This window comes from Pseudopodoces humilis, chromosome 1 (genome assembly GCF_049639895.1).
Source record: "Pseudopodoces humilis isolate 2021_Gansu_Grassland_sample_001 chromosome 1, ASM4963989v1, whole genome shotgun sequence".
Classification (NCBI taxonomy): Eukaryota; Metazoa; Chordata; class Aves; order Passeriformes; family Paridae; genus Pseudopodoces; species Pseudopodoces humilis.
The window spans coordinates 100,296,532-100,324,085 of NC_142200.1; the positions used below are offsets into that span (position 1 = coordinate 100,296,532).

Sequence of the window (27,554 nt, forward strand, 5' to 3'; positions counted from 1 at the left end):
TGTTCTAAGACTGCATCGCTGCCCCCAGTAAAGTCACCCTTGGAAACAAGAGCACTTGAGAATATCTTAGCACACAGTGAAAGGCTTTTTGCTATGGTTTATTTAGCTGAAAAGGAAAAACATAATTCAAGGAAAAAGCTCCAGAGCTTAGAGCACACTAAAAGTATGCAGTCTCTCCTGAGCCTCCTGCTACTGCAGGCTACAGCCTCTGAAGAGCACTGTTTGAATATCCATTTCTGTGGGGACAATGTTTTTGAGCTGGGAGATAAACTAGTTTTCTTGGACTTGATATGAAAGCTAAACAATAATAGATGCTCCTCTCCTACTACACAAACACTCCCAAAACTAAGGGAGTTACAGCCAAATACCAAAGGGCCACACTGTACACAGCTGATTGCTATTTGAATTGCTTTAGCCTGCTCTGAACTTCTTCCTCTGCTCCTTACTCACTGCCTCATATAACTCCTAGGTGTTCTCTCCACATGTCCAGACTTCAAACTCAGCAGATCCATCCCATTTGTCCCCAGATGCCACATCTAGCCACCACAGCCCAGGTGGCCCAGTTTACCTAACCTCAATCTCCTGTGGGACCCTGGAACCTATCTTCACCATCAGATGCACTGTGCTTACCCAGCCCAGCCACGTAATTAGCGCAGCTGCACAGCCACCAACCTGCCAGCGCACATGTGGCAGACCCACTTCTTGGCAACTATTAATCACATATTGCATAAGAAACAGTCCCTTAATGCAGGCGAGTCTTTCCACTCCCAAATCATGTAAAAGACATAAAAGCTTTTGGCCATGGCAGAAAAGTGAACAAAATGAGTGGTAATTAACTCTCATGACTACAAAGGCTAACAACTTCAGCACTTGCAAAGGGGATCAGAGGCAGCTGAGCTGAGAAAGAACTGTAGCAGAACAAGTATTTGCCTGGGAGCAAACACCGCCTGAGTGCTTATTTTAGAATGAATAGTCATGTTAGTTAACTAGAGCTAACTTTTGAACAAATAGCTCACGTTACAGCATACTGAGGTACACCAGATGCATCCTTTGATGTACTAACTGACAACCTAGTGCTGAGTTCTTTTTTTCAGGAACTAAAAAAACCCTAAAATTTATCCTTCATAGCTGATTCTGGGTTTTGGCACAGTCTTTTCACAGGTTAATGGAAACAAACCTAAAATGGACTTAATCATTGCAGCATGAGATATCTACATTCAGCAAGAGGATGTGGTTTGCAAAGAGAAAAAAAAGGAACCAAACAAAGTTTTTCTGTAAATCAACATGTGTGACTGTTCCTCACTATCTCAGGACAGGCAAGTTTTAGTGCACTACATGCCCTTGGTGTTTCTGACCTTTCAGCACAACTGCAGCCTCTAAGCACCAGGATCTGGTCTGCTGTTCAGCAGCATACTATGCGGCCTGACACACCCTTCATGCCACTTACTTAAAATACCAATGGGGACAAGGAATATGACTCCCATGGTTTTCAAGAAGTAGGGGAAGAGAGCTGGGATTTGGGGAGTGACTTATAAGGTAGACAAAATTCATCCTGAAAATATGAAGTAAAATGTGTTCCGATTATTATCATGAAAATAAACACATCTCATCTGGAAACACATGAATTCAGGAGTAAAAATTTCTATATGAACTACTTACTACTTCACTCTGGTCAAAAACTTAAGGGATTTGACAGGGATTAAAGATTCACTTGTCAGCTGCTATGTCCTTTAATTAGCTTCCTAACATCCATACTGACTGAAGCAGGATGTTCCCCAATTTAGCAAATCAGGCTGTCTCTATCCAGGTTTCACTGTAGCTCTGAAGACCTGAAAAAGAGTATTAAATGCAGTGATTCTTTTGCCCCCTAGTAGACATAATCTACCATGTAAATTTTCTTCTGTCCCAGCTTTTGTGGAATGGACAACAAAAGTATTAACCTAAATTCCAGAAGCTGAATAAAGTGTGTATGGCTCTTCATGATCTTTTGAGGAAAAATTCACATACCAAAACACATAGCTCTGCTATGACCTGTTCTTGTATCTTCTATCTTACTTCAGGTCCACAGGAAACTTCACCATAAACATACATTCACAACTTCATATCCATACCACAGTTAGGTATGGATGGTCTTGTTTGCAAAGCACTTGACAGGACTTAGAGGTTCTCTACCACAGACAACTCAGACCCCAACTGTTTAACTCAGCCGAAACTTCTTCACCCCTGTTTTGCACTCCCACCTGTAATACGGAGATGACAAAATTCTTCAACCTTTCCAACTAAATATTCTTCTACTTTTTAAATGGTACACTCATCTTAGGACAGAGGATCAACCAAATACTCACCCAGTACCAAACACAAATCACTCTTTGGGGTCTCTGGGTAAGAATCAGCCCGTAAGATGTTAACCAGCTTTTGTTTAACAGAATTTTTAAAGTCTGAACCAACTATAAATCAGACCAGCCAGATTCTCACTTTGGGTCATTAGCTTTATTGTGTTTCCATCCTCTTGTCTTTCCATGCTCTGGGTGATTCCAGGCAAGTTTGTTGCTGGTCTCTTACACTTGGTTTTTGCCATCTTACACTGTTGAAGCCGTGCAAGAAACTGTAATAACAATATTAACTGCTCAGCTTTGACAGGACATAGCTATTTTTACTGGATTACTTTTCTGGCACAGCATTTAAAGCACCAAATGATTTGACACCTGTAATTTTATACTTGGAATAACACAAGGTATTCATACTTCTTTTGTAATGTAAGATAAAAGCAAACACTACATATGTTCTCATTCCAGTGCTGCTGTCTGACAGCTATTTGCTCAAGGAGAAAAAAGTACTGTTACATTACAGAATATGTGGAAAAGTAAAAGCTATGGAAAAGAAATCATTAAATAGCTAACTTATTCCCCCTGCTAGCACTAGACTGCTCCCTGCAGCATGTTTCAGAGTGTTTTGTCCAGTCTGGTTTTACAAGTTTCACATTACTTTCATTTATATATTTAATACAGCACCAAGTCCAAAGTGGTTTGGTGCTGCTTATTTTCCTTGTCTTTCAACTAAAAGACTCAGTGCTAGACCAGCTGTTCATATAGAGTCAGCTCCAAAACTACTGAAAATATCTGGACTCTTTCCACTGACTCCAACAGGCTTTGGATCAGGCTCAGGAAAAGACGACGAATACATTTCATGTAAGACTAAGCAGGTTACAGTCAGCAAAGTATAAAGAGGATTAGCTGTGTACAATCCAAAGGCACGTTACCCTGCATGCTGAAACGCCTGCCTAACACACTTTCACTTTCATGGAGAGAAAGGGCCAGATTCGTTTCTGGTGCTCTGCCACTAAGTCAATGCTACTATGCAAGGAATGAATGACCTGGAATCTACCCAGTTAACCTCATTACAACTGGGATTTTCCTAAACTAGAGATGAGAAAATTTATTTTCTAAAATTGCAAAACCAGTAAGCAAATAATAGAATAGTATAATGGTTTGCATTGGAAGGGATCTTAAACATTGCCTAGTTCCAAACCCCCCCATGGGCTTTTTGCTTTTCAGTTAAGTTTGGATCTTTAGAGACCCTACGGGATGAGTATCAGGAAAAGCACAATGGATCTTGTCTCTGTCAGGGAAGGATGAACTCTCTTTTACTTCAGAACTTAAAATGGGTCATATTTGGTTTAAGACACACACATCTAGACCTCCATTTTCTGTCAACAAAACAGATGGGCAACCCCAAACCAATTTGTGCATACTTCATGGAGCACTGATACTACAACATCCCCCCGCTGTGTATGCTTTGAGAGAATGACTTCTGAAAGCTAGAACGCCTCTTATCAAGGATTATTCTGCCAGTGGGGGATTTATTCTGAACAATACCATCAAATGAAGATGGTGGTGAGCAGTTATTCTTCCCATCCTTTCAAAGTTCACAGTAGAACATGTCAGTGTTTGGGATGGTCTCAGCTGCTGAGAATGCTTTAATCAACCACTTTTTTTTCTGCTCCCTAGGGACAGGGGACTTCATGGCACTGCTTTGTTGTACAATGTGTACAGTTATAACCTACGCTGAAAGTATGCCATTAATGAATGAACATTGGGTGTGTGTGTGTCAAGCAGATGAGAATATTCTTTTGATCTTCTGAGCTCCACCACTGTGGCAGACGTGTGTCTAAACTGCTTTATTAATGCACTGAAGTCTTCCATGATTTTTCAAACAATACTGAAGGAAAAAATCAGAATTTCATCATGGTGTGATTTTATGTTCTTCCAGTTCAAATGTAGCTGGAAGAAGGGGGAAAAAATATTTATTTATTTCTTAATTTTCAAGGGGTTGGGAAGAATATTTAATATGTTTGATACTCTCAGAGGCATCCAACGGAAGCTTTTCAAATTTCTGTTTAATTTCAAAGCAGTTTCCACACAACATGTGGGGTGTATTTAGCTTTAGGTACAATTCTGAAACTAATACAACAAAGCAAGATAATGGATTCAAAGTATTTTTGAGGATAACAAAGAATCAGAATAAGCATGATTAAAAATCATAGAGGTTTATGAACATGATTATAGCAATGGTTTTAGCCTCCAACATATGAATAGAAGTTAAAAACAACCCAACTGGTGTGAGGCCACTGGAATAAAGTTTATATGCAAATGCCTGTAGGAAAGCAATGTAGAAAATCCTTGATAACCCTTCCAAATATATTATTCTAATGTAGTGTTGTGATGAAAAACCGAATCCAGCCAAATTTTCCCAGACTGAATGGCATTTCCAAGGAGAAGAGAAAAAGAGGCAATGTGGGACCTCTGTTCTGTAAAAAAACCAAATCAAATTACCACTTCACAGGCAGACAAGCTGATCTAACAAGTCACTTGCAAAAGTGAGAGGTCAGGTCTCTCAATCTCTTTGCCATCCTCCCAACTGCATCTGGAACATCTCAGTACTCCCCTGATCATAGAATCACATAAATCATTTGGGTTGGAAGGAACTTCAAAGATCACCTAGTTCCAAAGCCCCTGCCATGGCCAGGGATGCTACTAGATCAGGACGCTCAAGCCCCACCCAACCTGGGCATGAATACTTTCAAGGATGGGGCATTCCTCTGGACAACCTGTACCCATGTTTTAACATTCTCACAGTGAAGAATTTCTCCCTAATATCTAATGTAAACCTACTCTGAGTTTAAAACTATCCCCCCTTGTGCTATCATCACAGGCCCTTGTAAAAAGTCTCTCTGCAGCTTTTTAAAGGTCCCCCTTAGGTACAGGAAAGCTGCTTCAAGGTCTCCCTGGAGTCTTCTCTTCTCTAGGCAGAACATCCCCAACTCTCTCAAGCCTGCTGTCACAGGAAAAGGTACTCCAGCCCTTTGAACTTCTTTATAGCCCTCCTCTGGATTTGTTCTTCATGTCCTTCTTATGTTGGACAAAGCATTTTACATAGGGTCTCACGAAAAAAGAGCAGAGGGGCAGAATCCCCTCCCTGGCCCTGCTGGCCACGCTGCTTTGGATGCAGCCCAGGACACAGCTGCATTTTTGGGCTGCAAGGGCACATTACTGGGTCATGTCAAGCTTCTCGTCAACCACCACCCGCAACTCCTTCACCCCAGAGCTGCTCTCAATCCATTTTCTGCCCAGCCTATTTGTGCTTGGGATTACCCCAGTCCATCTGCAGCACCTTGCATTTGGCCTTGTTGGACTTCACAAGGTTCACAGAGGCTTACAACTCAAACCTGCCAAGTGTCACAACTGTCTTCGCTTCCCTCCACACCTCACAGCTCGGTATCATCTGCAGATTTGTGGATCCTCTACCTCATACCTGTCATTTAGTCAGATATTTACCTCACTACGCCAGAGAAAGCCACCCACCTTTCTGCTGTTTTTCTTCCAGATCAAAGTGGCTAAAAGAGAGATCCAACATGTCAGAACCAGGGCATGGTAAGCAGCAAAATTACCAAGGACTCCTGGGGAGGGAAAAAGGACTGGGGACTGCCACATCTCTCTTCTGTGCAAACTGAAATTGTCTGAATGTGTCTCATGGAAGAACTGTCTTATTGCAAGGACTTGTTATTAGAAGGGAAGAGGGAATTGACAGGAGAAGTAGAACAAGTAAGGGTTCTGTTCTTTGGAGGACTGTGTCTATATCAGTGTGCAAACTAGAGCGGTAGAAATCCCATAGGTCTGCAGAGGATTTAACAGGCAGAAAAAACTGTGTACATATGCAGCAGCTGCAACACACTGGAACAGGGGATGCATAATCTATATGCAAATAACTATGCAGTTCTGCCCTGAAAGTGTGGGCCTGACTGCACAGCAATGTCTACATCAAGTCTGCTGCTTCTGGTATGTTGCACTTCATATGCATGGCTGGACAGCACAGCACACACACAGAGCTGCTCCTGTGAGGGGCTTCATGTCCTGTAACTGCTGTGTGTGCTCACAGTGCTGACATCCGGAGTTCCCAGGCATGCAGCAACCAGTTCAGAAGGGTCTGCTCTCTACAGCTACCACACATCCAGAAAGCCCAGACAAATTTATGAAACCCTCAAAATCTGCCTAAATGTGATTTCCAGGTGCAAAGAGTAAATGTGTCTGGGAAAAGGAAGCCTGTAGCATCCAGGAAGTCGTTTCCTACCTGAAAAAAAGCAAACATAGGACACCAAAAGCTTAGGAACACCTGTTCTAATGAAGTGAAGGCAGGGCTAGAGCTTAAGTTTCAAATTCTTCCCCAGTCTTCTCTACTGACTTGATTTACCACAATTACATTTGACAATGAATTTGAGAGGACATGCTTTCACATAATGGAAATATGAGAGATTGCATTTCAGCTTCACAATTGTGCCTGTTACTGATGCCATTACAAAAGCTACATAAGGAACTTATTTCAGGTCTAGACACCTCAGAAGAAAATATCTGTAAACGAGTAAGAAGCTATGCACTAAGATGAGAATCCACCCTTCTCTCTCTTTTAAATGGCATTGGCTTATAAAATTAATTACTTACACACCTCACAGAGACACAGTACTTAATTAATATTTGTTAAGTGCTTTGCAATTCTGATGGAAGACACCATGCATCATGATTAATACAGTGTAAAAGTGATGCCATTGGTGTTGCTCAAGCAGAATGCTGAAAGGATATCTATTCAGTTTCTGATTTAAAAAGGGGAGTGAGATGGAAAAGGTTTTGGAAAGCAATTTAAAACTCAGCCTAAAGAAAAAGGGAAAACTGGAAAGGAGAGGAGCTAAAACATTTTTCAGAGGTATTTACTGTGTGATGTGCATTAATTCCTGCAAAATTAAAGTGTAAGTGCCTACAGCAAAATCCTGGCTCCAATCAAGTACATGGAAAATGTTTCACTGACTTCAGCGAGGTGAAGATTGTTAGTTTTTGTCATAATTTCCAGCAGATGCATCCCATATGCAGGTTTGCAATTTTGCACGGTTCCTTGTTTATAGTTTAGGTTCAGGAAATAACCTCATCAAGCTCAGACATGCTCACCATGTAAAGGCAACTGCTCAGCTTCTAATCTTTCTACTACATTGCACACTTGGAGTAAACCTTTCCATTCTGTTAATGAATTTGGACCTGAGCTACCTATTTAAGCTGGTGGCAAAACTCCAATTAAATGGAAGCTCTGTGGAGATCACTGTAGATTTTGTAATAAATATGGGAAGCAAACATCCTGTGTTTAACAGTGTACACCCCTGGAGTTAACTCATTTACTCAGAAGTCTGTGGAATTCTGACTGGAAAACAAATCAAAACAAATCCACCCCCAAACTCCTGAAGTAACAGAAATTCAGGCAACTTGGTTTTTTAAGCGTTAGTCCTTTATATCTAGCAAGACTAATAATCAGAGAAACACCTTCCTCACCACTTCTGAATAAGGCAGAGTTAATTCAACTGAAAACTTTGCACCTGTGAGACTCAAAGAAGAAAGGTTAAAAAGAGTAGCAAGGGAGAGGCACCAAAATTTGAGAAAAGGTACCTGTGAGCTTCTAATATTAAGGAGAGTCACAGGACCCTACAGCTACTTTAGGTAGGAAACTAAGTGAAAATGCCCTAGGCTTCAAATTTTGATATTTTTTTATTTTTGACAAGGATTGATGACTGTTATGTGGTGTATATGGGCATCTTGGTCAGCTATTAATTACCCTTTTCCAAGTGGTATGCAATGGCTTCCATCTTCTTAATGTACTTCTATTCAGCACAGGAAATCTTAGAAGATTTATTCTAAAGCATCTGTTAAGGTGGGCTCTCTTAACCATGCTACGTGTAGAAATGTTGTACTACAGCAAACCAGCACTTGTAGAGCAGTTTTGTGTCTATGCAACTGCTAGACCAAATGTAATGATCAAGTTGCACACAGCAGCTTTCCCTTTCACTTGTGCTAGTATGCTCTGTTTTTAACTTAGTGCAGGCTCTGAAGCACGTAGGCTTGTAGTTTTCTCTCTCAGTGCTTGTACAGCTGTGTCTACAAATGTATGTGTCCATTCAAAATCCAAGGAAATGTTCCTGGATGCCAGGATTAAGCTTAGATAGCTGCAGCTCTAATAAATCACATGCAGCTCACATTTTAGTTCTAAGTGCTGACAGTTGCTTTCCAGTCCTATTGGAATAAGCAACATCATTCTTCCATCTAAACTCTGTAGTCACAATGTATTGGTGTATGAACTACATCATGTTGCTGCTCTCAGGATCCTAAGGAGAGATGATATTAAGGTGCCAAGGCAAAAATTCAAGCCTAAAGATTTTATTGACTAGAAGTTAAATGTGTGATACTTAAGTCACGCAAAAACAGTGCAGTGTCACTTGTGTAAACAGGTAGGCTGTGTCTCCTTCCTAAGACTGTGCATTAATAAGATACTTACTGGCCAACCAGTAGCACCAAATATGGCAAACATTTCTCCAAAAGTCTGGCTTCATTATGGCTGGAGATAATGGTGCACAGGTAGTACAGGGGAAAAATCATACTGTCGTCTGCTTGGCATGGGTACTGACGGGGAAGGCCACTGAAGGGATACTAACTATGTATTTTGAAGAGGTTTTAATTTTGTGGAGGGGCCAGAAGAAAATTACACCAGAAATCAGAGTAAGCAAGGCTATATATAAGACTTAGTGACATCTGCATTGTGCTGACAAGACATGAAAGATTTTCAAGATAATAGTGTTCCTCATTTTTAGACCTCAGGAAAAAAACACCATCCTGCTAAATAAGGTATTTCATGGCTTATTTTCCTCACTGTGCCTCCATCTAAATTATCCTTGACTCTTTACCTGACAAGGTCTCTCTCCCCTACTGGCTTACACTTTTTCCCCCCAGCAGGATGAACAGTAGCCCAGCAGCAATCTCTAATAAAACCACACCTGTATGGAGAGTAACTGAATTTCCTCTAAGCATGTCAAATGAATCCTAATCACTCTTATCTCACATGCTTTCCAGAGCAGGTTCTTGCAGTTCTCTAACGTTTTAACTTTTGTTTCTGTGCCTGGTTTTAATGTTAAAACTTCTTTCATGGTTCTCTTATGTGATGAACAGGACAAATCTATTTATTTTTATCTCTGGTAAGACTTGCATTCCTTCTACTTACTTATAACCTGCCAAACGGAACTATCTGCATCCACAAATGCCTCTGTAGTCTATTTTTTTATTTTCTCCTACCTCCCAAGTACCCCACATACATTTCCCAGCCTCAGGTGATGGATCCCTCATGTTACATTAAAATGAATGGTGTTCAGATGACTATGTCTTTTCAAGTAGTCCAGATCTTGGTGTATCACCCTGTGTTTACACCTTCAATTTCTGGTGTTCACCAGTCCCATACAACCAGTTATAGAGGCTCCTGTAGAGTGTTAAAAGACTGAAAATGAATGGTGTGAGGTCTTTGGGACAGTTTTGGACTTCTATTGGATCAAATTTCCTTACAGATATTCCAATTTCTTAAGGGTCTTCTTTCTGGAGGAGTTTAATATGTAAATTTTAATTATTTTAATGCTAGACTGGATTTTTATAATTACTGCTGGCTATGTCTACATCAGGAATGAGTCTGCAAATGAAAATACCTGATGCTGAGGGTTGTGTTCCCACTATGGGTTCTATGTGTGTGGCTGGTTTAGGTCAGCTCTTGCCTGCCTTCGCGGACTTTCCCACCTATGAGCTGTGGAGAGTGTTGAGCATTCACTGGTGGTGCAGCCTCTGGTGATCCATCTGAGAACCTCATGTTCAAGTCAAATTGCAGTACATGGAGACAATGCTTCAAACCCACACTCTTGGCTCTCACTCATTTAGCACCATCAAAGTGATCATCTGCACTAGCGCTTGTGCACAGATCAACACCTGTCAGACAGTCTGGGAGATTACTGTTGCCATTAATGAACTTAATCCACATCTGGAGAAGGCACACAGGGATGTGGAAGATGTCTATCTCTTTGTTAGTTAATGGGAGAAGCTTACAAAGCCAATCTTCAAAGCAGATACAGCTACAGATAGGAAAAAGAGAAAACATTCCCTCTTTGCTTGCCTCCAGTTTGATCTATAAGAGGTCTAATAACATGATGGCAGAATACATTTTGATGTAATGGATAATTTGGCTTACTATGTTTAGTGTAGTGATCAAAATAATAGCAGGACTGACTTTTTATTTGGTGTAGGGAGGGGTAAGAAGGGCAGGGGAAAGCCCCTATCATCTGCTGTGTACTGAAGATATGAAGAGTATTCTCAGAGAGCTCTGGAAATAGGGACTATGTATTTTAGTTAGTGGTATGCTATGCAAACACTTACTGAAAACACTTGAACACCAAGAAAAGCAAATTACTCTGCCCTGGTGGAAGGGGTGGTTAAATTCAACTGCTATTACTGCTATGCAGCTGTTAAAAAACCACCACTGCACCAAAGCAGATGAAACGATTCTGTCATTTACAACATTCTAATACCAGAAAGGATCACCTAAACATGCTAAAAGACAAATGTCAGGATAAAGTACCTGGTGATGCTTTTTCAAGTTGCTCACAACAGGGAAAAGACTAAGAAGTAATGCTGAACCGCTAATCTGAAATTTTACTAACATATTCCAATATTCTTGTGTATCAGGTATACTTTCAGAAGTACACTCTCAAGAACTTCCCATTCCTTACAATATGCCCAGCAGAAAAAAGTAAAACTGCATCTTGTTAGCTCCCATACTAGCCTGATGGTCATATAACTGCTCCTCCCAGAAACTGAGACATAATATAGCCTTCTTCTGCAACCTCCTCAGTTATGCAAAATCACAGCTCAAAACTGTAGACTGAGTCACAAACAGAGTGACTGTACAGAAAAATCCAGCTAAGTGCCTTTCTTCCCCCTCTCCCCATTATTGAAATGCAAGCATTTCAAGGTAGGTATTCACACACATCACTTGTTGATGTCTGTTTTAGTGGCACTTGTACAGATGGGAGTTGGACAAGCAGAGAGGTCGACAGACAAAGGTTGTCTAGAGCTGATGCTGCCACCCTTCAGACCTATGTCTAAAGCCGCCTCCTAATTCTGAGAACAACCCCAAGCTGGGCTGCCACCAAACCATCCTCAGAGCTGCTCTGAGGGCTGTGCTGCAGCCTGGGTAAGGCAGCACAGGCAGATGGGGGAAGCTGCTGTGCAACAGCAATGCTCACATAGAGGGAGCTGGGCTGTTCAACAGACATGATGCATTCACCTGTGCTGGCTGAACTGGGGCAGGTATAAAAGAAAGGCCAAGTGCCCTATCAGCTACGTTGCTTAGGGAAGGTATGAGTGGGTTTGTCTCTTTGTGGGAGCTCCCATTCTCAAGGTGCCTTAAGTGTAGTGAAAACAACCCTCAGCGTCAGCTCTTCTTCCTGCTTGATTTTATATTGTGGTCACAGCTGCAAAGGTAAGGATGTTATTTTGCTCCTCTGGCATTGAGTCAAAACCCAGAAGTTTGTATTAGAAAAGTGGTCTGGAAAGTACTGTATTAACAGACATGCAAAGCCTCTGACTTCTGGGGAATAACCAGCTTTGAAGTAAAATACACTCAGCAATAATCCATGCACACTTCATTAATTTCAGAACTGCAACAGCAAAGTACTACTTAGAAAAAGCTGTAAGATAGTAATGAAGGCTTTGGGGTTTATTTTTATTTTTAATCCCAAAAGCTCCTTATCTCCCTTCTCCATGTTTTTTCATTCAATTTTCAGTAGTCTAAGTTAAAGCTCATCTAATAAAAAAAATGACACATTAAGTTTGGCTAACCTCTTCACCCCCCTCTTGATGAGAGTCCTTTCTTCCTTGGGGAGTAAATGCAACAACTTCACAATTGGTACATTGCTTATTTAAGGTAACTTTCCTCTGCGTTTTGTGTTTAATGGAATTTGGCTGATCTAGGAGATTTCGGCACTTAAATAATTGAGATAGTGAGGGCAGCAATTTTTGCCAAGTCTTAAATAGCACAAGTATCTCTAGGCAGAAAGGCAGTATTTTGTTATCTGTCAACATGCATGCATCTTTCTCTACCACACCCCTAATCAAGTTTGAGAACCCTTGACATGGACTACTGCGTGATATGAAACACCGGTTTACTGTTCAAATTTGAGTCAAAGCTTAGACTCAAAACAAAGAGTAGTTGTAGTTTAACACTGGATTTAAGTGCAGGTCTGAAGAGTTGCTGCTGGAACGGGAGTGCTCATGCCACTTTTCCCGTCCTACTGCTGGGCTGTGCAGCTGCAGTGCATGCCATGCCCAGAAAGCCTTGATGCACTGGAAAAAACAACTTTCAAAAAGCCAGCTGATGCAAGAGGTACAATACGATGTTCAGCTGGGCTGGTGGAATAGGGCCACCTTGCTGTCGCAGCCTGCTATTACTCCAGCCTTTGAGGCCATAGTCAGAGTTCTTGAAATTTGTTTCAATACTTCATCAAAAACTGGCTCTAAAACAAGAAATGCAGGCCACTCCTACACTTCAAGTTACATGTTCTCTTTCTTGCACTTAAAGAGTTCGTATGAATGAGCAAAAAGAAACCAACTAGGCTGGAAAGCAGGAGCAACTAGCCTCGCCGGTAAGAAGGGTAAGGGAAATCTTGTTAGCTTCAATGATCAGAGTAGATTTAAAAAGGGATGTTCCAACTTTTATAAAGAAATAAACACAGCAATCACTTTCCTCTGCAATGTTTGAACATTAAATCTGTTCAAGACTACCTGATTGTTTCACCAGCTGTATCCGAATAAAAAAGGAAATCTGACTGTAGATTCCTTACTATGCAAATGAGTTACTGCAACCAACTTGCTTTATATTCGCCCTACCTCTTCACATTTCCTCCGGCTGTGCTCCTGCCACCGTGTTGCCTGTTTTCAGCAACAAGAGATGTTTTCTGCCACAATTCTGATTACTCTCTGTGTATCAGGCTTTCTTTGTAGCTTGCTAGATAATTTTACCTCACACCGCTCTTCTGGAGGCAGACAGAAGTATCCTAAGTGCAAATACCATTAACAGGGCCCGAGGGGAAATGTGTCCAGGCTCTCGGAGTCACTGAGCGATTCCCTGCTCGCCCTCGCCGTGATGCCACGGCTCAGAGGCCCCGGTTTGACCCTCGCCGCCCTTGCAGGCGGCCGCCCCTCTCCGCAGTCGCTGCGGCGCAGCTTTGGCCGCGCCGGGATTCCCCCGGTGCCAATCCCCACCCAGCCTCTTTCCTCCCCCACGCGGCCCCGACCGCCCCCCGCGGCCATTTTGTGCCGAGCTCGCCAGGAAGGGCGGCGGGGCTCGCTCGGGTGCGGCGGTACCGGCGGGAGCGGCTGCGGTGCCCGCCCTGGCCGCGCCCCGGACTCGGCCGCCCGTCTCCACTCACGGCAGCCGCGGTCGGCGTCGGGCTCACGTGGGGGCCGCCATTGCTGCGGTGCCGGCGGGACGCGGCAGGGGGCGATGGCGGGCGGCGCCGCGAGCGGCGGAGGGGAGGGGACTGTGTTAGAGCACCTCCTGACTCGGAAGGGACCCGCAAGGATCATCGAGTGCAGCTCCTCGCCCTGAACAGGACACGCAAGAGTCCCTGTGCTTGAGATCGTTGTCCAGCCGCTTCTTGCACTCTGTCAGGCTTGGTGCTGTGGCCACTTCCCTGGGGAGCCTGTTCAGTGCCTACCCACCCTCTGGGGGAAGAACTTTTATCTAATATCCAATCTAAACCTCCCGTAATACAACTCCAGGCCAGTCCCTCGGATCGTGTAACCAGAGAAAAGAGTTCAGTGCCTGTCCCTCCTCTTTACTTCAAGAAGAAATTGTAGACTCTGATGAGGTCTCCTCTCGGTCTCCTCCAGGTTGGACAGACCAAGTGAACTCAGCCACTCCTCCGCCTCCTATTGCTTCCCCTCACAGCCCTTCGCCATTTTGGTTGCGTGTCTTGTGTCTTGTCACGCCATTTTGTGTCTCCTTTGGACTCTCTTTAATAGCTTAATATCTTTTTTATATTGTGGTATCGTGTCATGGCAGTGCTGGGGCTGCCTGTGTCTCAAGCAGCATTTTCCAAGGGTCCCTCTTCTCAGTGACAGGGTTTAGAGTTTCCTTAGTCTGTGCCTTACCGGAGGTGCCAGATGTCCTGCAATCGTGGCCTCGGCTGCAGGTTGTGTTGTGGGGAGCCTGCGAAGAGACAGGTGCAGTCCCCAGGCAGCGTTGCTGCACAGGCTTCCCCACAACCCACATCCCCTCAGCTCCATGCTGGTCATCCAGGCCACACCTGAGCTTGCTGCCAGAGATCCACTCTCTTCTGTGGTGCTTTATTATTTTTTCCTCTTGTGCAGTCAAATAAAATTGAAAAAAATAACAGTGTCTGTCCAGTAATTCCCAAAGAAAATTCCGGATCTAATCTGGCTATCTGATTCCACACAGTGATATTAATATTTAATTTAATTGCTGCTGTCTTTAGCTCATCTTCTTCATAACAGATTTATCCCTCTCCATTGTTCCATGTAAGCTGGTGTCACTGTTGGAGTTTATTTAAGCGAGCTGTCCAGCACTGTCCCTGAACTCAGCACTTAGGCTGTGGTGCTTGTAAAGTGTGTGTGTTAGCAGTGCTGGATTACGTGGTCCCAAGACTTGGCTCACAGTTTTGATTCATCTGAAATTAAATGATGAGTGTACCGATAACATCGGAGTGTGTTCTGCTGCTGTTCCTTAGTGTATCATACCTGCTTTGATATTTATTGTATGTGTTTCCTGGCTGAGTTGAGTTGGACATTATTCTCAGGGCTGTTATGAAGCCAGTTTGTTCTGTTATCCAAGTAGCTTCCAGCTTTTTATTTACACCTTTTGCCTTACTGTTGTGATTAAGTGCAATACTATCTGCTATTTCATTTTCCAAAATAAAAATGCTTCTTCCCATGGCATGCTTCTAGCAGTTTCCAGGCAACTTCTACCATCAGGAGCTGATTACACTATTGCATTTCTTAGTTTTTCCTGACAAAAAAAACTGAAAAGTGAGAGGTTTCTACATTGTAGCTGAATTAATTAACAGATCTGCTTCCTAGGACTTGTAACACTCCTGGAATTGTGGAAGGTGGGAGTAGGGAGAAACATGGTATGGAAAGACAATCATCAGAACAAAAGGACATGCAGATATGACCAAAAAAGAGACAATGAGAAATAGAGAACAAAAAAGAAGTGAATAAGCCAGCCTCTTCTTACATTCCTGAAGAGCCCTGTTAAGAGACTGTTTTGTACGCAAAGCTGCAGGTTTTTTTCTCTCCTCCTGTCTTTCCGCTACTGTCCCTTCTTTGTGGAAATTAGTTGCCTTTACCTTCAGGGTGGTCTGACTCCTACATACCTAATTATACTCTGAAAGATCTATTTCATACATTTCAGACCTGAAGAAAGATTTTGTGCCAAAAACTTGTCTTCAGTTCCCAGCTTTGCCTGTGTGGGCCTATCTACCCCAGCTGGCCCTTTTTCCTGGTAATTTTGAAATTATGAAAACTGTGCAGTACACATACAATATTGATGAAGCTTTACTGGTACTGAAAGGTACTTACTATTTATAGATGCCCCCTCTGCTATTTCCACATGGAAGGAGAGACAGCTGGTGTAAAATGCCAGTATTACTATGGCTATGCTGGGGCCTATTTGCTGTTGCTTCTTCCTGTGCTGGCATTTTCCCCTGTGCACTTGTCACCACCCTGGGGACCCAAGTCATGCTGGCCACTCATCTCACAGCCACAAATAACTCTGGCCCCAGAGCAGGAACTCTCCTGAGGGTGGCACGGGGCTGGCCACCAGCTGTACCAGGGCAGTGCCCTCAGCCTTGAGGGATGCAGAGCTGCAGGGCCCGTGGCTCTCTGCTGGCTGCACACCAGAGCTCCCAGCTCCAGCAGGCAGGGCCTCAGTGCCTGTCCTGTGCCTTCTCCCTTGATGGCCGTGCCAGGACATGCTTGCTGCCCTGATGGTGGGGCTCCTGGCCCCCAGGGGTCTCCAGTACTTCTCCTGGGACACCCCCCTGTATGGGAAGTCCCTACACAGGGCCCAAAAGAGGTGTGCAAAGGGGCTGTTTACAAGGGCCTGGAGGGACAGCACCAGGGCCAGTGGCTTCCCATTGACAGAGGGCAGGCTTAGGCTAGAGATGTGGAAGAACTTCTGGCCTCTGAGGCTGGTGAGGCCCTGGGCCATGCTCCCAAATAGACGCTGTGGCTGACCCATCCCAAGAAGTGTTTCAGGCCACGTTGGATGGGGCTTGGAGCAACCTGTCCTAGTGGAACGGGTTCCTGCCCTTGGCACCAGGGTTGCAACAAAACAATTTCTAAGGACCCATCCAAGCCAAGCCATTCCATGACTTTGAGATCAGAGGGGCTCGGGGCAGCTGGGCCTAATTTCTGATGAGAACCAGTTCAGCACTGTAAGTCTGGATGAGTTTAAGGAGACTGCTCACAAGCCCAGACTCCCAGCGCACGACATTTACCAATACTATAGGGGTGTCTGAGATCAAGAAAGTCTTGCACACTCCGGCTTCTGTCAGATTGCATTTTATTGAAAACCCAGCAAAACAGTTTCATGCTTGCCAGTCATACGGCCACTTAGTGATACGTGTTAATTAACATGTGTCCAAACAGATAGTGACACGGTCTATGGCCTTATTTCTGTCCAAAAATATTATAGATGTGATATGCATTCTATGTATTTTAAAACTGTATTTACGTAATAGACAACTTTCCTGTCCTAAATACTTACAGATTATAAATACATATTATGCATACAGATTGTAAATACAGATACGTAAATACATAAATAATTACAGAGCATAATATTTTCACCGTAGATAATCATTCTAGATAGTCACTGTTGTCACTATAGATAGTGACATAATCTACATCTTGAATTTATATTGTTTAATTATCATATTTATTACAATGATTTTTTTCATTCTATAACATTTTACATATTTAGTAAGCATTTAATAATAAATATATGTTATTTGCTGTAAATATATGGGAATTATCTCTAACTGGTTTTCTATTTCATTTCCATTTTATTTATGAAATTATTGTTTTGTATTAAATACAATACATGTATAGTATATATATATTTTTAGAATATCTATGTAATAAAAATTTTGCCTCAGAAATGCAGTAACTGCAGAGCATGAATATGTGTCACAACAGGAAGTGACATTACATATGTGCTCTATCTTTTTATAAAATAGTACGATCACTGATAAACTATTGTTCTCATTTGTATCTATTAAAAACACATCTGTTAGTAAAAAACTTTGGAGTTATATATATATATACACATTCTAGTTATATATGTACATATCTATTTGACTGTGTATCCCATTCATTCTTCTTTGTCACGGCACTAAAAAGTGATCGTCTGCCAGCAGCTGCAAGCCCCGTGAGCACACACATCCAAAGGACAACAAGAGGGCGTGGTGAGGGCCTTGGAACACAAGCCCTATGAGGAACATGTGAGGGAGCTGGAGCTGTTCAGGCTGGAGAAACAGAGACTCAGAGGTGACCTTAGCCCCTCTCTACAACTGCCTGAAAGGTGGCTGTAGTCAGGTTGGGGTCGGTCTCTTTTTCCAGGCAGCAAGTGATGGAACGAGAGGGCACAGTCTTAAGCTGTGCCAAGGGACATTTTGGTTGGATGTTAAAAGAGTGGCAAAAGTAGTGAAATTGTCTTCTCGGGGGAGGTGATGGAGTCAGCATCCCTGGATGTGCTAAAAAACCATTGGATATGGCACCCAGTGTCGTGGTTTAGTTGAGGTGGTGTTAGGGCATGGCTTGAACTTGATGCTGTTAAATGGCTCTTCCGACCTAGCAATTCTGTGATTCTAGGAGCCCTGCTAACAGTGGCCATAGGCCAGCAACCTCGCCAGGCGATGGCGCAGATCAAGGTAGGCTTGCATCGCCTGGGAGTGGGCAGCCTGATCCCGCCACAGGCTGTGGAAGAGGTTGGATGGCCTAGCTGTTTGTACATCTTGGGGCAACCTGATCTCCTCTGGAAGCCTCTGGTTGCCCACAATAAAATGCTGCAGGTGTTTCTTTTGCAGAGCTAAGCGCAGCTGCTCCAGGACATCGGACAGCTGAAGCAGGAAATACCTGCTGTGCCACCGTGACAGCGGTACGGTGTTCAGCTGGTGCATGACGATGGTCTTGATGGAATGGATGGAGAAGCCCTCGCACTCCTGAAAAGCTACAGCAAGGAGCTGCAGGCATTTCAGGTGCGAGCTGTCCTGAGGGAGCTGCCTGGCCATGTGCCTGAAGAACTTTGTCTCTGCCATGCTGTAGGTCTCAGGCCACATTGTGCTTGGGGTGTGGGCCCCTCGAGGCCGGCTGCTGATAAAGATGTCCGAGGTAAATCGCTGTAGCCCAAGCATCACTTGAACCTGGAAGCTTTCCTGGCTGTTGGACAGCCTGAGGTGGCAGAAGCGTTGGGAGCAGTGCAGCGCTAAATGCCAACTGCGTGACTCAGGCAAGCGCTGCCAGCTTACTTCCAGCAGTCTGTAGAAGAAGTAGATGGTTTTCTCCACGTCAAGGTAGGAGCCGGTGCACAGCATGTCTAGGAGGTTGGGCTGCTGAGTTATCATGCCAATCACGTCAGGGTGGTGGCGGAAGCACAGCATGTTCCCACCCTCCTGCCCCCTCGGGCAGCTGCACACCAGCTCCACGCGGACACGGAAGTTCCTGCCGGGCCTCAGCCAGTCAGTGTCACGCTCCAGGCGGAAGATGTGGCCTGGGGGAGCACTCAGGGGTACAAGCACATGGTACACGGTTTCCTCCCCACTCTCAGTCCAGCCTTCAAAGGCACTGCCAAAACCAATGGCTTGGTGCAGCACCGGGAAGAAAGTCCCAACCAAGGCACGCCTGAGGGCACTTAGGAATTTCTCCATCACGGCCGTTGTCCTGTTGCAGCCTGCCTGCAGGTCCTGTACAGGCCACTGTATGCGCTCGTCCAGAAGCCATGCCAGATCGTACGTCCGTGTCTCGTCCTCTTCCTCGCTCTCCTTTTCCTTCTCCCCCTCGCCGCTGACCTCTGCCTCACGCCTTCTCTTCCTCCACATAAACCATAGGGGCAAGAGAAGAAGCGAGAGCCCAACAAATGCCCAGACCTGCCAGGGCTGCAAGGCAGACCAGAGCAGGTCTCCCCAGGACGGGCCACTCTGCATCAGGGCGAGCTGCTCCACCTCCAGCTCCAGCCGAATCCTCTCACGTTCCTGGAACTTTGCGCGCTCCTCCATGAGCAGACGCGTCGCCTCATCCCAGTCGTCCCCCACGGGCTGTGGGTAGTCGATGATGCTTTGCAAGAGCAAGAACCACAATACCCAGGTATCCATGGTCTGCAGGAGGATGGAGACAAGGCCGTGAGGGGAGCGGGGAAAGAGGCAGCTGGCAGTGGGAGCAGCAGGTCTGGAAATCCCAGGGATCTGGGGGCAGCAAGGCCTGTCCCACTGCCCCAGCAGCAGCAGCTGCAGTAGCAGCTGGTAGCCCAGCCAAGGCTCTACCATCAGGGGCTGTCCCTGCATGCAGCAGGGAGAAGCCAGCCCCAGGTGCAGCCTTTCTGCCCCAGCCCTTGTCCCCAGCACAGCCTCCCCGCCACATGTGCACTCACCGCTTGCCCAAGCAATACAGGGCCAGAGTTACCTGCTGGGGCCTTTTCCAGCTGCCCCCATTGTGACGCGTCCCCTGTGATGTCACGGGTGCCACAGCGCGTCACAAGCCAGCCAACTGCACCCTTTGTCCCTACCCCAGCTCAGTGGCCCTGGTATACTGCTTAAGGCTGCTTTGGAGTGAATCTTCTTCAAAGAACGTCCCTTGGTCTTCCTTTTGTCTTTCTGGCCTCCACTGCCAGTCTCCTAGATCCCCATGTTGGAAGGCACCCTTGGGGATCATTGAGTCTCAGCCTCGACTCCACACTGCTTGAGCTACCCTTAAATCGCTGCATCATGCGGCTTGAAAAAGTCCCTGAAGATCACACAGTTCCACTGCAAACTTCACTCTGCCTACTCCACCAGGTCCCCAGATGCCACATGCCCATGACTTTTAAACCTCTCTGAGGCTGGTGACTCAGCCATTGCCCTAGGCAGCCTGTTGCCAAGCTTGAGATCCTTTGGTTGAAGGAATACTTCCTGGAGATCCAGTCTAAATCTCCTTTGGCACAACTTGAGGGAATTTCCTCTGATCATATTGTTTGTTCCCTGGGCTGGTAAATATAATGAGCCCCACTTAGCTACAAACTCCCTTCAGGGACCATCTGCATTGTGTCAGGTGCAGATGTTAGGGCTGTGAGACCAGCTCTTCCCAGAGGAGAGGAAAGGTGCTGCTTTTGCACTGTGGTGCCCGTGATGCAGTGGGACCAAATGGCTTGTCAGCGGGCAGAAGGCTGCCAGGAAGTGTTTCCATGCGAGGAGAACCTTGCTGCCAAATGCATCACCCAAGGGAATCCGTCCCCTTCCAAGCAGAAGGAAAAATCAGAATTCTCCTTGTAGAAAATGGGAAGCTTAAGAGGGAAAGGCAGTGCTGGAATGTGCCAGGATACCCATGTGGATTTTGCTAACCTGCAAGGCCAGACCGTGAAGGTGGGATGCCGGCAGCCAAGAGATGCCCTCTTGCTCTGGGGCCTTCCATGGAACTGGCAGCACAGATGAGAGCCTTTCCTTGGCCTTGGCCTTCAGCAAGGCCACAGTGTGGGCAAAGGCCGAATGCCCTAAGAAAGCAGCTCAGATTTACACTAGGCAACCTGAAGGATGCCCGAGGACAGACAAGCTCAACAAGGTGCTAGTGCAGTAGAGCTTCAGCTACAGCTTTCTGCCCTTGTATCTCTGGAGCCTTGCAGGGGAAGGCCGCATGGCTTGGGGTGACTTTCAGCAGCTCTCCTGCCTACAGCCCCGGGCACGCGAGGCTGTTTGGTCTCAGGCCTGGCAAGAGCAGAAAGAAGCCCCCAAAGCCTGGCTTTGTAGAGCCCTGAGACAAGCAAAGATGAGGAGAGCGCATAGAAGAGGCCATCAGCAGTGCACAGCAGCTTCTCGCAGCCATAAATGACAGAAAATTCAAACACTATTGTGGTTTGGAGTTTGTGTTGTGCTTTTTTTGGAGCCTTTTCCCCCCGCCACAGGAAAACGTGTTGCGCACCTGAATTTGAATGGTCTGCTCTCGGTACTGCCTAGACAAAACTCAAAACTGTGCCTTTGCCCCTCTCCTTACTCTGTTATCATTTGTCATTTCTTGGGGGTTTTGGGTAACACCATTTCTTTTTCCTCACCTTGTGCTCAGGAGCTGGGAGGGCCGCCAATCTCCCTCCCTCCAGCCCAGCTTGACCCTGAAAGGTTTCTGCAGTAGGGTAGCGCGGCATGTTGCCTGTGGCTCAGCTGCCAGCACCTGTGGCAGAGGCCAAATCGCATGGCAACGCTGCAGGGATCACTGCCCCACCGCCCATCTTGTCCGGCTCTGGAGCTCATTTAAATGCTGGGGTTTTTAATCTAGCTGCCTGAATAAAGAAACAATCCCATGGCAGAGGGAGCTTGAGGCTGTAATTTCGGGATCAAGCAGCAGGTAGGGACAGGACTGGTTAAAGCTAAGCCGACCACAGGTGTCATGGCAAGAGGCAGTCGTGCCGTTGTGGTTGGCTGTGTAATGTGCCCCTTCCATTGGCTTTGGGATGTGATGCATTTGGAAAGAAGGCGGGGTTTTAATGGAAAACCGCTCCGAATAGTCACAGAGTCCTCTTAGAGGTAAAAGTGAACTTGGCTTTATTTCTATCTTTAGCACGCTCTTACAGGGTTCGCGCAGCTTAACGAGCTACTATTGGCTAATACATTTTGTTGGTCCTTCCTTTTCTTGTACACAGCATCATTGTTTTTCTTCATTCTCGCTGCTCCAGAAAAGTCCCAAGAGCACTGTCCCTGGAATTGTCGTCTGGCTTGAAAGCTGGGTGGTGCAGACAGACTTTCACTAGAATATCCTAATAGATATATAATATTAATATCATAAAAATACTTAATTAGTCTTACTAAAAACTGTCTCAAGCAGAGCATAGCACTTGGAGAAGAATTATGAATAATGCCATTCTAATGAAATATTATCAATATAATAAGAATTGATAGTAAAATACTTGAAGGTCTCTTCCTATTGCATCAGGAAACTTCCCTTATTCTGGAGTGCTGATTTTTCTGGATTCCTCTTATTGGGTTTACATCCTCACGGTCAAGAAACATTTTTTCAGATACAAATCTCTCCGTGTCTTCCAAGAGTGAGCTGAGTTACTGTTTGCGAAGAGCAGCAGTTGAATTCAGTGAAGCATGGTTTGTGTTCTTCCAAAAGGACTGGCAGTGGTTATTTTGTCGATCTCAAAAGGAGACTCAATCTTTGTAGCTTTGAACTTCTTATTCTTTGTGTCCTCATTATTTTCTCCAGTTGTGCTAGCTGGATGTTCTACCACCCATTCCTCCCCCTGCAAACCCAATGAGCCACAAAGACCACCGCATTCACCTGTGAGCAACTTTATTTTAAATAAAGTCTAAGGGCAGACTTGGCTTTATTTTTTTTTTTGTTTTGAAGAATATCTGCTGAATCCACAGACTTTGAAAAGTAAGCTCAACGAATGAGGGGCTGGGGGCAGGTGGCCTTCATTTCTGATGAGAACCAATCCAGCCCTGTAAGTCTGGATGAGTTTACGGAGACTGCTCACAAGCCCAGACTCCCAGCGCACGACATTTACCAATACTATAGGGGTGTCTGAGATCAAGAAAGTCTTGCACACTCCGGCTTCTGTCAGATTGCATTTTATTGAAAACCCAGCAAAACAGTTTCACGCTTGCCAGTCATACGGCCACTTAGTGATACGTGTTAATTAACATGTGTCCAAACAGATAGTGACACGGTCTATGGCCTTATTTCTGTCCAAAAATATTATAGATGTGATATGCATTCTATATATTTTAAAACTGTATTTACGTAATAGACAACTTTCCTGTCCTAAATACTTACAGATTATAAATACATATTATACATACAGATTATAAATACAGATACGTAAACACATAAATAATTACAGAGCATAATATTTTCAGCGTAGATAATCACTCTAGATAGTCACTGTTGTCACTATAGATAGTGACATGACCTACGCACTAAATTTATATTGTTTAATTATCATATCTATTAGGATGATTTTTTTTGTTCTATAACATTTTATATATTTAGTAAGCATTTAATTATAAATATATGTTATTTGCTGTAATTATAAAGGAATTATCTCTAATTGGTTTGCTATTTCATTTCCACTTTATGAAATTATTGTTTTATATTAAATACAATACATGTATAGTAAATACTTTATATCTATGTAATAAAAATTTTGCCTCTCAGAAATGCAGTAACTGTAGAGCATGAATATGTGTCACGACAGGAAGTGACATTACATATGTGCTCTATCTTTTTATAAAATAGTACGATCACTGATAAACTATTGTTCTCATTTGTATCTATTAAAAACAGAACTCTATCATTTGTATCTATTAAAAACACATCTGTTAATAAAAATCTTTGTACTTATATATATATATATCTACACGCTCTAGTTATATATGTATATATCTATTTGACTGTGTATCCCATTCATTCTTCTTTGTCACGGCACTAAAAAGTGATCGTCTGCCAGCAGCTGCAAGCCCCGTGAGCACACACATCCAAAGGACAACAAGAGGGCGTGGTGAGGGCCTTGGAACACAAGCCCTATGAGGAACATGTGAGGGAGCTGGAGCTGTTCAGGCTGGAGAAACAGAGACTCAGAGGTGACCTTAGCCCCTCTCTACAACTGCCTGAAAGGTGGCTGTAGTCAGGTTGGGGTCGGTCTCTTTTTCCAGGCAGCAAGTGATGGAACGAGAGGGCACAGTCTTAAGCTGTGCCAAGGGACATTTTGGTTGGATGTTAAAAGAGTGGCAAAAGTAGTGGAATTGTCTTCTCGGGGGAGGTGAAGGAGTCAGCATCCCTGGATGTGTTGAAAAACCATTGGATATGGCACCCAGTGTCGTGGTTTAGTTGAGGTGGTGTTAGGGCATGGCTTGAACTTGATGCTGTTAAATGGCTCTTCCGACCTAGCAATTCTGTGATTCTAGGAGCCCTGCTAACAGTGGCCATAGGCCAGCAACCTCGCCAGGCAATGGCGCAGATCAAGGTAGGCTTGCATCGCCTGGGAGTGGGCAGCCTGATCCCGCCACAGGCTGTGGAAGAGGTTGGATGGCCTAGCTGTTTGTACATCTTGGGGCAACCTGATCTCCTCTGGAAGCCTCTGGTTGCCCACAATAAAATGCTGCAGGTGTTTCTTTTGCAGAGCTAAGCGCAGCTGCTCCAGGACATCGGACAGCTGAAGCAGGAAATACCTGCTGTGCCACCGTGACAGCGGTACGGTGTTCAGCTGGTGCATGACGATGGTCTTGATGGAATGGATGGAGAAGCCCTCGCACTCCTGAAAAGCTACAGCAAGGAGCTGCAGGCATTTCAGGTGCGAGCTGTCCTGAGGGAGCTGCCTGGCCATGTGCCTGAAGAACTTTGTCTCTGCCATGCTGTAGGTCTCAGGCCACATTGTGCTTGGGGTGTGGGCCCCTCGAGGCCGGCTGCTGATAAAGATGTCCGAGGTAAATCGCTGTAGCCCAAGCATCACTTGAACCTGGAAGCTTTCCTGGCTGTTGGACAGCCTGAGGTGGCAGAAGCGTTGGGAGCAGTGCAGCGCTAAATGCCAACTGCGTGACTCAGGCAAGCGCTGCCAGCTTACTTCCAGCAGTCTGTAGAAGAAGTAGATGGTTTTCTCCACGTCAAGGTAGGAGCCGGTGCACAGCATGTCTAGGAGGTTGGGCTGCTGAGTTATCATGCCAATCACGTCAGGGTGGTGGCGGAAGCACAGCATGTTCCCACCCTCCTGCCCCCTCGGGCAGCTGCACACCAGCTCCACGCGGACACGGAAGTTCCTGCCGGGCCTCAGCCAGTCAGTGTCACGCTCCAGGCGGAAGATGTGGCCTGGGGGAGCACTCAGGGGTACAAGCACATGGTACACGGTTTCCTCCCCACTCTCAGTCCAGCCTTCAAAGGCACTGCCAAAACCAATGGCTTGGTGCAGCACCGGGAAGAAAGTCCCAACCAAGGCACGCCTGAGGGCACTTAGGAATTTCTCCATCACGGCCGTTGTCCTGTTGCAGCCTGCCTGCAGGTCCTGTACAGGCCACTGTATGCGCTCGTCCAGAAGCCATGCCAGATCGTACGTCCGTGTCTCGTCCTCTTCCTCGCTCTCCTTTTCCTTCTCCCCCTCGCCGCTGACCTCTGCCTCACGCCTTCTCTTCCTCCACATAAACCATAGGGGCAAGAGAAGAAGCGAGAGCCCAACAAATGCCCAGACCTGCCAGGGCTGCAAGGCAGACCAGAGCAGGTCTCCCCAGGACGGGCCACTCTGCATCAGGGCGAGCTGCTCCACCTCCAGCTCCAGCCGAATCCTCTCACGTTCCTGGAACTTTGCGCGCTCCTCCATGAGCAGACGCGTCGCCTCATCCCAGTCGTCCCCCACGGGCTGTGGGTAGTCGATGATGCTTTGCAAGAGCAAGAACCACAATACCCAGGTATCCATGGTCTGCAGGAGGATGGAGACAAGGCCGTGAGGGGAGCGGGGAAAGAGGCAGCTGGCAGTGGGAGCAGCAGGTCTGGAAATCCCAGGGATCTGGGGGCAGCAAGGCCTGTCCCACTGCCCCAGCAGCAGCAGCTGCAGTAGCAGCTGGTAGCCCAGCCAAGGCTCTACCATCAGGGGCTGTCCCTGCATGCAGCAGGGAGAAGCCAGCCCCAGGTGCAGCCTTTCTGCCCCAGCCCTTGTCCCCAGCACAGCCTCCCCGCCACATGTGCACTTACCGCTTGCCCAAGCAATACAGGGCCAGAGTTACCTGCTGGGGCCTTTTCCAGCTGCCCCCATTGTGACGCGTCCCCTGTGATGTCACGGGTGCCACAGCGCGTCACAAGCCAGCCAACTGCACCCTTTGTCCCTACCCCAGCTCAGTGGCCCTGGTATACTGCTTAAGGCTGCTTTGGAGTGAATCTTCTTCAAAGAACGTCCCTTGGTCTTCCTTTTGTCTTTCTGGCCTCCACTGCCAGTCTCCTAGATCCCCATGTTGGAAGGCACCCTTGGGGATCATTGAGTCTCAGCCTCGACTCCACACTGCTTGAGCTACCCTTAAATCGCTGCATCATGCGGCTTGAAAAAGTCCCTGAAGATCACACAGTTCCACTGCAAACTTCACTCTGCCTACTCCACCAGGTCCCCAGATGCCACATGCCCATGACTTTTAAACCTCTCTGAGGCTGGTGACTCAGCCATTGCCCTAGGCAGCCTGTTGCCAAGCTTGAGATCCTTTGGTTGAAGGAATACTTCCTGGAGATCCAGTCTAAATCTCCTTTGGCACAACTTGAGGGAATTTCCTCTGATCATATTGTTTGTTCCCTGGGCTGGTAAATATAATGAGCCCCACTTAGCTACAAACTCCCTTCAGGGACCATCTGCATTGTGTCAGGTGCAGATGTTAGGGCTGTGAGACCAGCTCTTCCCAGAGGAGAGGAAAGGTGCTGCTTTTGCACTGTGGTGCCCGTGATGCAGTGGGACCAAATGGCTTGTCAGCGGGCAGAAGGCTGCCAGGAAGTGTTTCCATGCGAGGAGAACCTTGCTGCCAAATGCATCACCCAAGGGAATCCGTCCCCTTCCAAGCAGAAGGAAAAATCAGAATTCTCCTTGTAGAAAATGGGAAGCTTAAGAGGGAAAGGCAGTGCTGGAATGTGCCAGGATACCCATGTGGATTTTGCTAACCTGCAAGGCCAGACCGTGAAGGTGGGATGCCGGCAGCCAAGAGATGCCCTCTTGCTCTGGGGCCTTCCATGGAACTGGCAGCACAGATGAGAGCCTTTCCTTGGCCTTGGCCTTCAGCAAGGCCACAGTGTGGGCAAAGGCCGAATGCCCTAAGAAAGCAGCTCAGATTTACACTAGGCAACCTGAAGGATGCCCGAGGACAGACAAGCTCAACAAGGTGCTAGTGCAGTAGAGCTTCAGCTACAGCTTTCTGCCCTTGTATC

At 45.8% G+C, this 27,554-nt stretch overlaps 1 protein-coding gene across 7 annotated transcripts in view; it reads right to left on the reverse strand.

Annotated features, from left to right (window-relative positions):
- Positions 1-14,335, reverse strand: part of COA1 (cytochrome c oxidase assembly factor 1) — a 52,329-nt gene extending 37,994 nt beyond the window's left edge. For 2 of the 7 annotated variants that reach the window (XM_088059870.1, XM_014261748.2), the window contains exon 1: positions 13,419-13,608. The gene's annotated coding sequence lies outside the window, so the exon portion shown is untranslated. The other 5 variants (XM_014261750.2, XM_014261747.2, XM_088059864.1 and 2 more) reach the window with 5 other exon arrangements.
- Between the last annotated feature and the right edge of the window lie 13,219 nt (positions 14,336-27,554).